Source organism: Aquarana catesbeiana, linkage group LG10 (genome assembly GCF_042186555.1).
Source record: "Aquarana catesbeiana isolate 2022-GZ linkage group LG10, ASM4218655v1, whole genome shotgun sequence".
NCBI classification, from domain to species: Eukaryota; Metazoa; Chordata; class Amphibia; order Anura; family Ranidae; genus Aquarana; species Aquarana catesbeiana.
The window spans coordinates 49,842,149-49,856,945 of record NC_133333.1 but is presented as its reverse complement, the minus strand read 5'-3'; positions in this window follow the sequence as shown (position 1 = coordinate 49,856,945).

Below are 14,797 nucleotides of genomic sequence, written 5' to 3'. Positions count from 1 at the left end.
CAACCCCAATGTTACATACCCTTAGTGATAATAGCCCTCTTTCTTTTTTGTGCCTGCGTTATTAGATACAATTTTCATATTATGACTTCTCACTTTTTAAAGTCCAGCAAATAAACTATTAATTTCCTCTAAATGTAGTTCATTGCCAGAGGAGAAAGTTAGATAATAAAATGATTCCCTATGTACTTTAACATAAAATTGCAATTAATTTATTTTTTACATTTTTTTTTCAGTACATTTTTGAAAATCCGTAAAAAATACATTTTATATAATAGGATATTGTATCCATTTATATTTAAATAGGTAGTTTCTTTACTTAACTTTTTGTGTTGTAATAACAGTTTAAGGCAGAAAATAAGTCAAAACTTATTTTATGGGTATAAGCTGTATTAAATATGAAGGTATTTTAAAAAAAAAAATCACGCAAACAATGAGGTTAAATAAAAATAAACCTATAATGTGAACTAATGTGTTTACCTAACATGCACTGTAAATTAGTTGAAATTAAACTATACAGAAAGAGTGTATATTATCTAATAGTTTATTTTTTTCATTATCTTAAAACATATCACCTATCTGAACATGCTACCTGTTTATAAAATAACCCACATTGAGAGATTTATATTATATACTATATAAAATAGATTTTTTTACTTTAAAATGGTCAATTATTAATCTGAGTATAAAATAAATTGAATGCAACTATATATATATATATATATATATATATATATATATATATATATATATATATACTTTAAACTATTTTCTGTTACTTATAAAATCACTGTCAAAATGCAGTATTCATCTATTCAAAGATGTGTTTTCTTAAGTTAAGATGTAGTTTTGAACCCTTTTAGGAGATATTTCACAAAGAAAGAAGTTTACTACTGTGAATAGCGCAAATAAAAACCAGTTACATATAAAACATTTTACCATTGCGATGTTAGTCCAATTTAATTTAAATATTCCCGTAGCTACATAGGCTGACAAAATCAACATTTTAACAAAATAAAAAAAAAAAAAACGTTTGTTGTTTAAAATCCTGCTGTATGTGTTTTATTAATTTGAAGATTAAGGGAACCATTGCATGTTAGTCCAGTGAACTTATTATTGCTGAAAACAGACGGTAATGTTTCCTCTTAATCTGACTAGGGATTAGAAACACACATAAAGTGAATACTACCATTTGAAAATGATTTTACATCCGAAAAGAAAAACCTGATTTCTTTTGGTTTCTGAAATAAACAGTTTACTTTTTTGATGTTTACATTGATAGTTGACCAGATTGGATACAATAAAAAATAAGTCACAGAGACTGATTTACTAAAGGAGTTGATAATCTTCACTCAATAAATTGTGTGAACACACACTTTTCACTCATTTGAATAGCAAATTCCTTTTTACTTATTTCATCTGCACATGATTGTGTTTCGAAAATGATAAGGTATTTGATTTTCACATTGGATCGAAAACTGAAGTGAATAGTCACACAGTTTGAGTAAATCAGCCTCACTGGTTTCACTAGTTACCAGTTAATGCACTAGAACACACACAGTTTAGCTCTTATTTAAAAAAAAAACACATTGTTAAATATTTCCCTATTTTTGCTTTCTCATTCAATTGGTGAATTTTGAAGCATCTTAAAATGTTTACTTTCTTTTTTTATCTAAAATGACTGCAATAATGTACAAAACTATGTAAAATAAACTAGTGCATGTTATTAAGATTTTTAATGTTAACAGGTTGCCAATGTAATATCTGCCAGGGATTATGTAATAATGTATACTTGAACCAATGAGAATGGTTATAATATTTAGAAAAAAAGTTCTCAGAAAATATATTTAGTCAGTTTTTTTTAATTATAACAAAGTAATATAATCTAAAGAGGAAATTTCCGCTACAATAAAAAAAAAAAGTACTTAATTTTTACCTAAATATAAATATATATATATAAAATGGGTTAATAAATTCCTGAAGACAGATATGAAACTCTGATTAACTATTAATTGTCCTTGTTTATGTACCTATTTAAAAAACCTAAATTCATTTTTTTTTCAACCATATTTAAGTTTTATGCATTTGAAATAGTTTTCCTTCATTTTTTAGATGTTTAAAATGTTTATATTTGAAGTGTTTTTGGTTATGAATTATGTGTAAAATTTTAGCAAGCAATTTGAATATTTAATGGACCATCCACATTCTCTACACAGTAAATTATTTGGATGCTGTAAATTATCTTAGATTATTTAAATGCGTATATTTTCTTTTAAACTATGTATACTTCTATAAAATGATAGCAAATTAAAAAAGGCATTCAAATGAAAAATAAAGCTCTATAATTTTATAACCAAGTTAGATTTTAATCACTGAGGATTACATAAAGTAGTGGAAGTTGAAGAACAGTGTTACATAGAAAAAAAAATATAATTTAAAACCTATTTTATGCACTATTATAGTGGTACATACTTGGCTAACATAAATTAATATTTGTTAGCTTCCTGTGTATACCACTTATAACGGAGGCAAGTAGGTATGCACTAAATAAATATGTTGCATTATTTTTTATTGTAATGGCACATCCTTTTTTCTGTTCACAGTTAGGAAATTATTTACCAAAGTATGTAAATATTACATCAGTTTGACAAACCAGTGCTTCACTCACTGTCAGATTAGGAAAATATACTCATCTTAACATTAGGGGATGTATTTACACATTTTTTCACACAAGAGTTACAGGATTCAAACCTTTTTTTTCCCAATGGAATCAAAATAGAAAAAATGTATGAATCTTGATTGAAAGTAGTGAGGATCTTATCTGAAAACATTTATAAATACATCCCTAGATGTTTAAAACATTTTCTGGATTTGCATAAAGCTAGTATTAGTCCATTCTGTAAACTTTTTTTTTTTAAATTATTGTAACATTTACCTAAAAGTAATTTTGATAGCATTTTCTCATTTTTTTACATGCTTTTATTTTCATATTTTTCATTGTCTTCGATATAAATATTTGTAAATGCACCCCTAAGTGGTCATCTTTATATAAAGAAATATGTTCACTCTTTCTTCTTTAATGATTCTTGAGATTTGTTCCATTGATTAGCCTAGAAGAAAATCTATTGTGCTTAGTCTAATCCGATCCAAAGATGTGGTTTGAGAGAGAGGAGCAGTGAAGCATAGTTATTGTGCTTTACTACTTAAGAAGAAGCAGAACCTTGCCTGCGTAATGAGCAAATATGTCTGCTCCATGTACAAAAAAAATATACAAATGCACATAGAAAAAATGTTTTTAGAATACTAGAAATCTTTGATAAAATTATTTACATTAATCTGATCAGACTATCATGATTTTCTAGGTTTTTCCAATACCAGACTCATAGGAATCTCATACATTCTGTTGGATTTCTTGTTTAATTAGCATTACGAAGAAGGCAACTGTAGCAGTGATACGCTATTTATTCCAGCAAGAGGAGCAAAATATAAGATATGTACAGAAGAGCTGGTAACTACAGTGTGGAAATGCTACATATACATTGTGAGAATTCTGGTAAACCTTTACAAATTCTTATATGCTCCCTCAAGGTTTCCTGCCTATTATTATAAGACCAGTTTCTGTTTTATAATAAGAGAAACACTGGAGCCCTGGAACACTGGAGCCCTGGAATCCCTATAGATCTGCGGAAACTGTAACTATAACTAAGCAGACAGTAATGGGCATTGCTAAGGATACTTGAACCATTATCCAATTTTGGGCTGACCCCTAAGAAACCCAGTGAGCCAATTACAAAAGCAGAGGAATGAAAATTTGGCAAGTTCTGTCCTTGAAGTACTGTTTTTTTGGCTTTAAGGAACGGTAGGCATTAAAGGTATAGTTCACCTTTACCAAAAAAAAAAAACAAACTATTCAGATAAGGAACAGCTGTAGATAAAAACAAGCTGTATAACTTTGACCAAAGTTGAATAACTTTTTTCACAGGAAGTGGAGAACACATGATTCTTGTGTATGATTTCTGTGTAGAGTGGAGCTCCAGTGACTGCAGTTTGCAGCTACTGAGCCATTCTGTTGTTACTATTAATTAAGCCTGGGTTATGCAGAAATATATGATGTTTTTGATGGTTTTTATGGGAGTTCAGATTGTATATTGTGGGAGAGCACCGATGATTACTCATGACTTTGAAAGACAGCAAGGACAAGATTGATGCTAAATCTTGAATGTCCGATGATCTGAGCTTACTTGGTTCACCTTCTGCCCAACTCCTGTGAGCTGCTGTTGGATACAGGCTCGGATGCTGATCAACATTACAGGCTTGTTAAGCTTGCCTTTTGGTAAGCACGTAATTCATGTGGTGGAGGTGCACATCTGCTGGTGGTGTTTTTGTCAAGAGTTCACGTCACTTGCATTCAATAATTGGATTACGTTCTATGATCCCTTGAGGACTGTTTATCATTCATTTTCTTTATGGGTATACAGACTGTTTTCCTTTGTACCACGATCACTTGCTCACTTTATATATTTTTTTAGCGCAGCTTCTCTTTTATATTTTGCAATGTTACATGTGTATATCTCATGTTTGAGCTGCTGCTATTTTCATAAAAAATAAATTTTCACTGTACAGTAATTTTTAGTAGGTATAGCGCAATATTTTCCTATTTATACAAAGTTAAATAATGTCCTTGCTAAACCAGAGGTATCAAACTTAATTTCATTCAGCGGGGGATGCAGGGGGGGCAATGGGGCCATTGCCCCCTCCGAAAATATTACTGACTGACTTCTGAGTCTCTCGCTCTCTCTCTCACATCAGCAGCGGCAGAGAGAGAGAGAGCCTGTTGTCTTCACACCACGTTGGAGCCTGGAGAAGTTGGAGGGAGGAGGTTGGTGGAGCCGCACTGCTGGCTTGGCCTCTACTGTTCGCTGCACTGGTTGCTGGCACCTGTGCTGCCTGGCGTCTAGCAACCAGTGACGTCAGTCACATCCAAGTCGCTGCTGAGGAGGAGGAGAGCCCCAGCATTCAGAGCGGAGCCTTCTTCCTCTTCTGCACCTTGTGTGAGTGTTGGCTCCACCCACCTACTCCCTCCATCTTCACACTTACCTGTCCAGGGCGCCCGCGATGTCCGCACCCAAAGCCGATCTCTCCCTTGGCTCTCGGGTGCTGCCGCCGCCATCTTCGGTAAAGGAATCAGGAAATAGAGCTTTATTTTGGTGGTATTTGATCACCTCTGCGGTTTTTATTTTTTTGTGCTATAAGCAACACCTTATTTTCTGCCAGTGCCCCTCCCAAGACTAGACTCTGGATCTGCCCCTGTTTTCATTGCGGACCACATCAGCATTATGAATGCCCTCAAAGGGGCGGTTGCATTTGTAAGACTATATAAATGTATCTACTCTTTATCATATTAAATAATTGCCTCTGCATTCGAGTCTTACCAATTTTAGTAATAACTTAAGATTTACGCTGTGAAGGACTGCTGCAGACCAGCATGGAGCCCACTCACACAGGAGTAGCAGATAATGCAAGTCTGAAAAGGAGGATCGCAGACTGCTGGTATCATTCACAAGAAACTTTATTGGAGACTGCTCAGCAAGAACATGGAGTTCTGTTTGAGGTGTGTGGACCACATGAAATGACCTGGAGAGCCAGATTTGGCCTGCAGGCCTTGTGTTTGACTCATCTGGTCTAGACCATTCATGTAGCCTAACTGGAAAACTTCTAGGATGTGACCATCACAGGAGCGAGCTCTTGCTCTGATTGAAACCCCCCTCACATAAACTTTCTCGCTCCTTATTCAGTTACCTGGGCCGGTGCTACCACTAGGCAAACTAGGCAGCCTCCTAGGGCGCACTACTGCCTAGGGCACCCAGCCACTGGTGTTCCTACTCTCTTCTCTCTGCAGCAAGCAACTAAGTCTCAGCATCAGCCGCTCCATTTGCACATAGAGCTCACTTATGTGATAGTGAAGGTGAACAGTAACACTAGGCTTCTATTAGCATTGTCCTAGAAGTTTCCTAGTAAAGGCTTCTTAAGGTACATAAATGGCCTACACCTATAGCAAGGGTATTATTGATATTCAACTATAGTCACAGCTTGGGTTTATCTACAGGCTTCCCTTATCTGCATAGGCAGTTTTTCGGTAACGGTGAACTAACCCTTTAAATTACAAAATGGCTTGTGTAGCAATTATGTTACATTCATTTTTTACCAATTTTTTTTATTTTTTCCTAGAGATTTTGTAATTCCAATCCTGCCTTAGTTGTTTGATGTTTTTTGATTGAATGGCACAATGTTTGCTAAATACCCAATGTGTCTATGTGTTTCAAAGACCTGCATCAGCTATACCATATCTATGGTTTGATATTATCCGAAGGCCTGCTTTGGATACAGCTGTAAACAGTACTGTACTTGTTCTACAAATATAAATTTCTAGTGTATCTTAAAAAAAAATCTCTTCCCCTCAGTTCATATGTTCTATTTGAGAGATAGATAACCTATTAAAAGGATTGTTCTTTTTCAGCTGTGAAATTAAATAATTTTAGATGAAGAACTGAAAAACAAAGGTTGTACTATATTTTTCTTTATTCAAAGTGCAATATCTTAAAATTTAAAATGTTGAAAACTAATTTTATATTATATTATTTACAGATATAGCCTATTGTATTCTTAATAGCACACTGTTTTTTGTTTTGCAATATGTTGTGTGATTTTCTTTAAAGAAAACTTTTTAAGTTCTGCTGAGGCTTAGGTCTATAGCATGTGTTGCACAGAATATATTCATCTTGTGTGAACATGTGCACATTGCTTGCGATAATATAAAATACTTACATTAGTGTCTATAAATAATGTTATAGTAATGTGTATATGTAAGCTCCACAGCAACATTAAGTCAGACGTCAACCATCCAATTGCGGACATTTGATCCGTTATGGAATGATTTAGTTTTATATTTTTTATAGTACATAAATGCATAGAGAAATCTAAATCACATATTAGTCTTAACCTACAAGTAATTTTATTTGTAATTTATATATTTGACTAAATGCATGCCAAATGGCAGAACTATAAAGAATTATAAATATACCAACTTTTTTTAAGTTGTACATAGATATTCATTACTAAGCATAACCTAAAAAACGAGTGCCAATATATCTTTGTTAAAGTCTGTATGGTATTCACTCTTTCTAACACTGTGTTCAGAAGGATTTTAAAACACTTAATACAAGAAATATTGATAGGATGTGCATATGTTTTTGTTTGCTTTACAGCTACGTATTTCATATTAACAGTTAATTTGCATCTACATAGAAACTCTCAATACAGGGCAGGCAAAAAATTATCATAAAATTCACTTAGCAGTCATAAAAATATACTGTATTTATACTGATATTGTTTTTGTTGCACAATGTCAATTGAAAAATAGCTTTGGCTGCAAAATACCCCTGGGTCCCACTTATGAATAACGTAGGAAACTGATATATAGAGTGGCGCTACGTATTGGGAGATGGGAAGCATTTTCCCCCTTTGTCTTGGTTGCTCGTTGGCTCTTTCTGTGGTTTGGATAATGTATTATCTATTTAAACACTCATTAGGTAGATACGTATCTACCTGAGTAGCTTTCTAGAGCCACTATAGTGCTGATGGTAGCAGATTTAGTTAGGGCCAGTAACTACAGGAACATAAATTTGAAAAGGTAATTCTGGTATTTGCCAAAGAGAATGGACAGTTTGAGAGTATTTATGGGTTGAAAAGACTAAAAATATTTGTGAGCTGCTGTTGGCTGCTTAAACTTAGTTCCTATTTTTCTTAAAACAACTAAGCCTATACAAATTATGCATAAACTCTGCCCTATATTTTTTTATTTTAGCCATGTGACTATTGTCAATGAGTAAATATTTCTTTTTAATAGCTGTTTTGTTTATTAAACCATCGTCATACTTCAAGAGTAATAAATCCATAAGCCAGTTCTGTAATATTTTTGGGTGCATTTTCTGAGGTCTTACTTATACTTTGGTTAGACAATCTTTAACTGGGATCTTTTGAAATGGGGATTTTGCTACTATTGATCTATGTCACTCTATTCAGTGATCCCTTTATATGTTATCCTAGTGTTTTTACTTGATATTCTAATGCTTTCTTTAAAGGCAACAGATAAGGCAAGTATTTTGGCATCTCCCTTAGAGGAACATTTTGAATTGAGAGTGCAAATTGCAATGTTAGTCCACTTCACGGCTGGCATTTTATGACTCATTCATAAAATGCATGTCGTGGTGTGGAATCTATTCAGTGATCCCTATTCAGTGATCCCTTTATATGTTATCCTAGTGTTTTTACTTGATATTCTAATGCTTTCTTTAAAGGCAACAGATAAGGCAAGTATTTTGGCATCTCCCTTAGAGGAACATTTTGAATTGAGAGTGCAAATTGCAATGTTAGTCCACTTCACGGCTGGCATTTTATGACTCATTCATAAAATGCATGTCGTGGTGTGGAATCTGCAGTGTTCCATGGCAAAGAGAACTCCATGAGTGGAGGAGATGCCAATTATCTTACTTTAACAAGTCACTTGACCTGACATTCTTCCCAACTTATTTTTCTTCTGCTCATTCAATTCAGAATAGCACTACACTGGCTTTGGACATCAAATAACTGTGCTTTATAAATGTGTGATATTTTTTTTTCTCTAAGCAATGCTATGGCTGCGGTAAGGCCATACCACTGCTTTAAAAAATTCGCACTTAGTAATGCTATATAAGTGGCAAAATTGATTTAATTGCTCATGCTGATATTTACATATTCACTTTCTATACTAAAGTTCACAATAATATAGGAGGTTTGCATCAATTTTACTGTCCAAACCGGTTTAAAGCAAAACCCACCATTTTTTTCAGGTCTGGGTGCAGTAGACTGCGTGTTTACAGCTTTCAATGGCCATGAATTGTTGATCCCCTACCAAACACAAGAATGACCAGATGCTATTTAGCTTTTAAGTCAAGTTCACTTTCTAAAGTGAATTTTCCATATATTGTTTATAAACACTCCACCATATGGCAGAGACCCAGTAATGCTTTAGGCATTCTTCAGCATTTCTGTTACCCCCACCCTTTAATATATGGAAAATTCACTATGGCAATGATATAGACAGCTTAACTGAAAGACAACAGCTGTCAATTCTATGTCAGCGGTGGGAATGAATCTACCAATTAATGCAATGGAGAGCTGTAAAGAACCAGTGTTTATTTATTGGTAGGTTGTTCCACATTGAATTTAATGGCTAAAAAAATGTGTCGTAGTAGTAATATTAGGTGATAAAAGGTCTCGAATATGTGGAAAGCTGAAGAGTTTAGGCAATGTGTATAAAAGCTTAACGAGTGACATACAAACTAGTAAGGTGGAATTGTTTAAGGCTGGTAATAAATCTTTTGTTAGACTGCCCTACCAAAATACTATTACTTGTCTTCCTTCTTGTTTGCATTTTGCAAATAGGAGCCAACTGGAACAAGTAACAGAATAATGGTTCAGCTTACACTGATCTTTCTCATGTACCTACCTATCTTTTTTATTGTTTCTATATGAACAGTGATTGTTTGTAAACTCGTTTGTAAGTATATAGGTTAGAAAGGCATTACTAAGCAAGCCCAGAGCATAAAACTAGTAAGTTTGGACTTGGCATTAGGTAGTTAACCTAGGGCATATGTGACAAGCTAATCAAGCAAATATAACCCTACTCAACACTTAAAGGCCAACACAGGTCTAAGATGTGTCACACAATTTGCCCTCTTTAAAAGATTTGATGTTTGATGATGCAGATTATTGTTGTTTCCTGCTAAGCTATCTCTTCAAACAAGTGTATATTTTCCCTTGACAACTGTTTCTATCAAGAAGCGGAATTATTTCCCTAATTTCTAACTGCTTTAACATAGCCAAAAAGCAAGAAAGGGAGAGTAGTACAATGGATTTTATCATATAACTGACAGACCAGGGACAACGTGCTTGTTTCCAGAGACAGCTTGCCAATTTCCTGGAATACTTTTGCCTGTCTTCTAAGACTCATTGAGGTTGATTTGTTAAAGGCAAATAGGCTTGTCACTTTGCAATGGAATTTTCACTTAGCTTGGTGAATGAGGTGAATCTCTGCCGACTTCCATCATACAATTATTTTCAAGCAAAAATCCTTTTTTTTAAATTTAATTTCACATTATTGGGTATTTTTTGCAACTTGAATTTTTACCACATTCACTAAGTGCAAACACAATTGCAAAGTGAAAATTCAATTTGCAAAGTGAGCATCCTCTACTCCTTTAATAAATCAACCACGTTGTCTTAAAAAAAGAGTGTATTGTGGTACAGCACCTTCATATAGTATAAATTTAGTATAAATATAATATAATTTATTATTTTAAAATAATCTTTCAAGAGCCTTGGTTCAAATTTACTTCCATCTCTTGATAAAGTGGCAGCAGACACATACAAAAGCTTTCTGCATAATGAGATATTACCATGTTATTTGAGATACTTACTGGAATCATAAAGGGCTCTGCCTCCTGATAAAAACATCTACAAACACAGTGCTCTCAACATCATCTACAAAGTGCTCTCAACTTATAGACCTATAACAAAGTAGGCAACTTGGCATTCATTTAGACATGCACACTCTTGGTGCTAGTGCACAACTAGCTGGCAGAGAAGGTCAGTAAGCATGAACATTAAAGGAATGTTGAGGATGTCTTTTCATATAACATCAGAAAACATTTAAGCCTTTCTCCTCCCTTCAGCACTTTTACTTTGTATATGTTTTCAAATACCGCTCAGAAGTCCTGCTTTGTACACATGGTTAGTCTATGCATTAAAACAAACTAGCTAAAAACGAGCAAAATCACATTTACATTTTTATATTGCATTTGATGATTTTTTTCAAGAGACAGCTTAGCAGAAGGCAAGAAAATGTTGCATCTTGGTGTATAAACCTTTGAAATAGGTTCTGGAAATAATCCATATACTTTGAATTGGCTTGCTAAGTCCATGGTGGAATTTCTATCTTGATTATGTAAGGCTTTTCTAAAAATGTATAAGTACTTAAGAGTTTAGCCTTGTTGCCTTGTGTCTGAGCCAGTACCTCATTTTTTGAGGAAATCACATATCTACTTGAGTGTAAAGATGGGGCCTCCATTGCCAGTTTTTCCTGTGAGTCAATGTATAGGTCATCTTATAATTCACATTTCTTGGTTACACATCTTAGCTAAAAGAAGAGAGACATAAGAGCATGGTGTATTTAAACACTATTTTTATACAAATAAAGAAAATCAAAATCAAAATGATTGCTTAGGTTATCTGTGGGGAGATTTTATAACCTTTAATCTATTGTATGTAACGGGTATTTAAAAATGGTCCTTCTGTGGTTTCTATGGGTTTCGCTTCCCTAAAAGTGGCATGCTGTCCTTATAGACCAATATAGAAAAATACCTAATGATAATTATATATTGATATGCATTTCCTATATGGGCAGTTATTAAGAGTCATAACTAAAAAGGAACGTATAAACTGCTGCTTTTTTTGTGCTAAGTAAGTAGTTTGTCTTCAAAATACGACCCTTTCTTTACCTTACCTGACAAAAGACACCTCTAAATGAGCCTTAGTGAAAATGAGGTTCAGAGTTTCAGGCCTGTATACAAGGGTAATCTTCATTTTAAAGCCATATCTGCCAAGAGACAACTTCTATATTTTTAAAGAAAGTAGGAATTTGAGAATGCAGGTGCATACACTTACAATTGACTGGACTGTTCTCTTTTCATTAACGAGCCCGACTTTCGGTTTCCTCATCCCCCTTGTTGGGATTGGTGGTGGAAGACATTGGTATAGGTCCACAGAGCAAGAGTTGGGTGGGTAGAGTGGTTGATATATATCCTTATATATTATTATGAAGGTGGGTGGGTAAAGCTCCTGTGTGTCTGCAAATGAATGTTTATTATAAATGCATAGGGAGGAAATTTTGGATGAATGTAAATCCTCCGCACTTAGTGGGGAAAGACGTTTCTGCTGCCGGGAAGGGCTAATGAGTATAACTCATGTATTCCCAGGGAAGGTTGGTAAGTAGCGTTCGTCTACTCCTTGGTACGGTCGCAATGGGTGCCTGTGTTCTCTGATTGTAATAAAAAAAATATGTGCCAACCATTTTGTGTCTTGCTTTATTTATTTTTTTAGGTTTAAAAATTTTGGGTGAGCATTGCAGCAAATAAAAAAAAAAAACAAAAGAACAAAAAAAAACAAAAAGAAATACAAAACTAAAATATATATATATATATATATATTGCAGATCATTAAAGTGCACCGCCCCCCCTCCAAACACAAACATGAATGGTGCCTGCACATGCATAAACATCAAGTCAATTTTTTTTATTTCAATCGTTAATTTTTCCAGGCTTTTCCAGGTTTCCCTGAGGCACCCTGAGAAGGCCACATCACCAATTCCTTTAAAGTAATCTTGTCTAATATCAAGCACCCACAGTATGAAATCTGGGGAGACATGCTATTAAGCCACCTAAGATTATGTATGGTGCATGTGCCACATCTCTTAGAGAGCATGTATCATACAAGATCTATGGTGGCTTGTTATTGCTCAAAACCAACCTGCCTTGATCTCGTAGGGTACAAGCACTGTATGTGATTTTGGATGGCTTCTCATTGTTCAATAGCATTTTCCCCCAAACCTCACAACTACGCATGTGCCAGATCTGGCAAGACATCCTTTTTTATAGGCCAGCAACAAAAGAAGCTAGAAGAAGCCAGCTGCCGATGATGGAAATTAAAAAAATAGCAGCATGGGATCAAGGAGGGAGAGCCTATTGGAAAAGGGAGAAGCCAATAAAAAAAAAAAACATGCTTCCACTGGTAAGGTAATTGGTTTGCCTGACCCAACTTTAAAGCCCAACTGAAGTTTTCTATATTATTACTGTAATGTAGTCAGACTGCATAAACAGAAATAACTGTGGGCTGCTCTTTTATTTTTTAATACTACTATTTGATCGGTGTGGGTTAAAATACCCTGTGTGATCAGCATGCTAGCGATCCTGATTGCTGATCAACACACAAAGCAGCAGTCTGCATCTCCAGCTGTACAACAGGCCCTCTTCTCAGTGCAATAGTCAACAGTAATCATGCTCTGTGGAGCACTGAGCAAGCAGTGTGTCACACCACTGGAGAGTTGGACCATTGCACTCTGTTTCTAACTTCTTATGTCTCTGCTGTGCCCTATAATGTGGATGCTACATAATATATAAATGTAGTTGAACTGTGTTTTAGATGTTTTTATGGAGTTACACTTTAAAACCTACTTCACTCCAAACTTTTTTTTAAGGTGAGACAAGTTAACTCACATACTGACTTTTTATATCTCTTGGGGACTCCAGTGAAGAGAGATTCCCCATAGAATTTCCAATTCTGACAATTTATGCGTCTGTTACAAATCTATATTGTGGTTTTGGCATACCTCCAATAAATTTGTCATAATGTCAGATACACAGTTGGAAAATCCATCTGGGGAAGAAGGCAAACTGAAAATCTGAGCCACGGTAAGTGATTCAACCCACCAACGATGACTTAAAATTGAAATATCAGATGTGCAGCATTTAAAACCTTTTACTTATTTGCAAGTGCCTCACATGTAGCATCTTGTTAGTAAGCGTTTGGTTAATGCACTGACAAATGGCTCAAGGGGTCCTCTATTAATCTTAATGATGTGCAACCCCAAGTTATCTGATTTGTATTTGCAAGTTCCTATAGACTTTTTGAGCATGTCAGCTGATTATTAGCAGATAAACCGTTCATATATAATATATTAATATCAAAGTAAGGTTATACTGCTACTTTGGTTCCTCTTCTTTGATTGCATGTGTTCTTGTGCTTCTTTCCACCTTGTCTTCTGATTTGTAAGTGCACTATAATGAATTTGTATGCGTCTCTCCAGTATCTGAAAAAAATTTCACTATGAAGGCTTACAATTACTAACATTTAGGCTGGGTTTAAACCTATGCAAATTGGATGCGGGTTTCCCTCTCTATGGAGCTGGTTCACATATCTCCGTTGCGGCTGCAGAGCCACTTGCACAGGAACGCTGTGCATCTTTGGCTACATTCCATTTTAAATTTTTCAATTCTTGCCTGAATTCGGCCCTGATTTGTCCCTGAAACAGAGAACAGGGACGCACCAGACCCCTGCTGTGAGCTGCATCCATCAGAGGTGTGAACCCAGCCTTTTTTTTAAACTTTATAATCTTTATTGAAACATTTTCCAATAAACATCTTGCCATACAAACAACCCAGTAACAACTACAGATAGTGGGAGCCTGCTTCCATATTTTTATTTTTCCCCTAAATTTAGCATGGAGTGGGACAATGTTATCGGTAATATAATGTTTAGAGTCTTTTGTAATATTTATTCCCAGATATTTCATTTTATTCACTATTTGGATCGGGGCAACCTCCTCTAGCAGAGGGCCTTCTAAGTAATCCACAGGTAGCAATACAGACTTTTGCCAGTTTATAGTAAGCCCAGAAAGTTGACAAAATTTTTTAATAATATCGATGGCCTTTAATAGGGAGGTCTGTGTATCTCTGAGGAATAGTAGGAGATTGTCCGCATATAATGCAACTTTTTCTTCCACTACTCCCCTTTTGAATCCTCCCACCTCAGGGGAAGACCTAAGGGCTATTGCCAGAGGTTCAATGCGAGGATGAGGAGTAGGGTTGACAAAGGGCATCCCTGCCTCGACCCCCTCGTCAATCCAAATTTATCAGAATATTCACTG